Source organism: Sciurus vulgaris (assembly GCF_902686455.1).
Source record: "Sciurus vulgaris genome assembly, chromosome: 13".
In the NCBI taxonomy this organism is placed as follows: domain Eukaryota; kingdom Metazoa; phylum Chordata; class Mammalia; order Rodentia; family Sciuridae; genus Sciurus; species Sciurus vulgaris.
The window spans coordinates 59,577,464-59,580,971 of NC_136474.1; positions in this window are offsets into that span (position 1 = coordinate 59,577,464).

The following is a 3,508-nucleotide window of genomic DNA, read 5'->3' on the forward strand; positions in this document are numbered from 1 at the left end:
TTTGATTCTGAAGCTTATGAAAATTATGAATCTCAGAAGGCTAAATGGTTTTTAACTTCACATATCAAAATACAAGAACTTGGAGATTCAGGTGCCATACTGCCCTGCCTTCATCTTTCTGAATGTTTCATTTTTACAATATGAATCTACTTGCATACTTTAACTACTTGTCTATATGTTTCAGGAATAAAGAATGCTTCTTCTGCCCTCCTGCATCAGAACAAGTCATAAGATTAGGTTTGTTCTAGAGCCCAGTTTATTATTGGTTATGTACTGATTTAAAACAGAGGACATCGACATTGTAAATGCTATCTATGCTAAGCCCAAGGTCAACATCATGTAAAATGGAGAAAAATTGAAAACATTCTCCCTAAAAACTGGATCAAGATATGACTTCTTTTACCACTTCTATTCAACATTGTCCTTGAAACTCTAGCCAGAGAAATCAGACAGACGAAAGAAATAAAGGGTTATTGAAAGCACCCAGAAACCACTTCTAATGCAAAAACTCACAAAAGAGATTTTATTAAGCAAACAGGCAATGTGTCTCCCTGCAGGGAGAAAGAGAGAGAAAATGAGAGGAAAAGAGAGAGAGCGTGTGCACGCAGAGAGAGAGTGAAAGCCAGGAGGAGACAGCATGAAAGCAAGGAGGAGAGAGAGAAAATGGCGAGGGAGCTATTCTTAAGTAGTTAGTAGGCTAATAACAGACCAATGACTGATGAGAATGTTCACAGGCTAACAATCTGGACCAATGACTGCCAAGAATGTTCACAGGCTGATGAGTGGACCAATGACTGCCGAGAATGTTCACAGGATGACAATCTGGACCAATGACTGCTGAGAACGTTCACAAGCTGACGAGTGGACCAATAGCTGGGTGGGATGTTCACAGACTGACAATCTGGATTGTAAAATGGTGTGGGGTAGGGAGAATAATAGCAGATCGGATGCCAACAGATATGAATAGGAAAAGAAGAACTTAAATTATCACTATTTGCTGATGACATGATTCTATATTTAGAAGATCCAAAAGATTCCACCAGAAAACTTCTAGAACTCATAAATGAATCCAGCAAAGTAGCAGGATATAAAATCAATACCCATAAATCAAATGCATTCCTATACATAGGTGATGAATCCACTGCAAGAGAAATTAGGAAAACTACCCCATTCACAATAGCCTCAACAAAAATAAAATACTTGGGAATCAATTTAACAAACAAGGTGAAAATCCTGTGCAATGAAAATTACAGAATTATAAAGAAAAAATTGAAGAAGACCTTAGAAGATGGAAAGATCTCCCATTCTCTCAGATAGGCAGAAATAATATTGTCAAAATAATATTGTCAAAATGACCATACTACCAAAAATGTTATACAGATTTAATGCAATTCTTATTAAAATCCCAATGGCATTCTTAATAGAAATAGAAAAAGCAATCATGAAATTAATTTGGAAACATAAGAGACCCAGGATAGCCAAAGCAATCCTTAGCAAGAAGAGTGAAGCAGGAGACATCACACTACCAGACCTTAAACAATACTGCAGAGCTATAGTAATAAAAATGGCATGGTATTGGCACCAAAATAGACATGTAGATCAATGGTACAAAATAGAAGACACAGAGACAAACCCACATAAATACAGTTATCTCATACTAAACAAAGGCACCAAAAACATACATTGAAGAAAAGATAGCCTCTTCAACAAATAGTTCTGGGAAAACTGGAAATCCATATGTAATGAAATGAAATTAAACCTCTATCTCTCACCCTGCACAAAACTCAACTCAAAATGGATCAAAGACTTAGGCACTAAAACAGAGACTGTACCTAACAGAAGAAAAAGTAGGCCCAAATCTTCATCATGTCAGTTTAGGATCTGACTTCCATAACAAGATTCCTGAAGCACAAGAAGTAAAATTAAGAATCAATAAATGGGATAGATTCAAACTAAAAAGCTTCTACTCAGCAAAGGAAACAATCAATAATGTAAAGACAGAGCCTACAGAATGGGTGAAAATTTTTACCACATGCACCTCAGATAGAGCACCAATCTCCAGGATATATAAAGAACTCAAAAAACGTAACATCAAAAAAAAAAAAAAAAAGCAAATAACCCAATCAATAAATGGGCTAAGGAACTGAACAGACACTTCACAGAAGAAGAAATGCAATCAACAAACATATGAAAAAATGATCATCATCTCTAGCAATTAGAGAAATGCAAATCAAAATCAAGATTCATCTCACTCCAGTCAGAATGGCAATTATCAATAATACAAGCAACAATAAATGTTAGTGAGGATATGGGGGAAAAGGTACACTCATACATTGCTGGTGGGACTGCAGATTAATGTAACCACTATGGAAAGGAACTAGAGAATATCATGTTAAGTGAGATAAGCCAATCCAAAAACCAAAGACCGAATATTTTCTCTGAAAAGTGGATGCTGATCCATGGTTGTGGGGGCATAGGGAAGAATTAAGGAACTTTGGATTGTGCAGAGGGGAGTGAGGGGAAGTGTGGGGTGGTGGGGATGGGAAGGATAGTAGAATGAGACACACATTATTACCCTATGTACATGTATGATTACACTACTGGTGTGACTCAGCACCATGGACAATCAGAGGAATGAGAAGTTATGCTCCATTTGTGTGCAATGTGTCAGAATGAATTCTACTGTCATGTGCAACCAATTAGAATTTTTAAAAAATTATTTTTGAAAAACCTACAAAACTTCTCATTTATCATATGCTTAGAAGATTTTTGAATGATATCAGCAACACTGACTTGATATAGCTACCTTTTTATATTTTGGATCTGGAGTGTCCAACAAAAGCTCAGGTGCTGAAGGCTTGGTTCCCAGCGTGGCCATGTTCAGAGGTGGGACTTTGGGGAAGTTTGGATCACAAGGGTTCTGACCTCATCAGTGGATTAATAATTTGGTCACAGTTTTGGGAGGTAGAAGAAACTGGGAGGTGGGACCGAGTTAGGTCCTTGGATGTATGTCTTGGGGACTATATCTTGTCCCTGGCCCCTTCTTCTCTTTACTGGCTGCCTTGAGGTTGAGTAGCCTCCTCTTTCACACACTCCTGCTGCCATGATATTCAGCCTTGCATTAGGCCAAAAGCATGGAGCCAGTGGCCATGGACTAACACCTCCGAACAATGAGTCATGAGCCAAAATAAATCTTCCCCCTTCAACTTATTTTTCTCAGGTATTTTGGTCATAGCAGTGTAAAGCTGAATAACATGTACCTCAAATTTTTAAAAATTTATTTTATTGTAAACAAATGGGATACATCTTGTTTCTCTGTACATGAAGTAGAGGCATACCATTTGTATAATCATATATTTACCTAGGGTAATAGTTTTTGACTCATTCTGTTATTTTTTTCCATCCCCCCACCCCCCTCAAATTTTTAACCTCTTTTAAACCTATTTTAGATTATTTTTCACTTAAAAATGAATACTTCCCTATGTGTATATATAGGATAAAAAAAAAA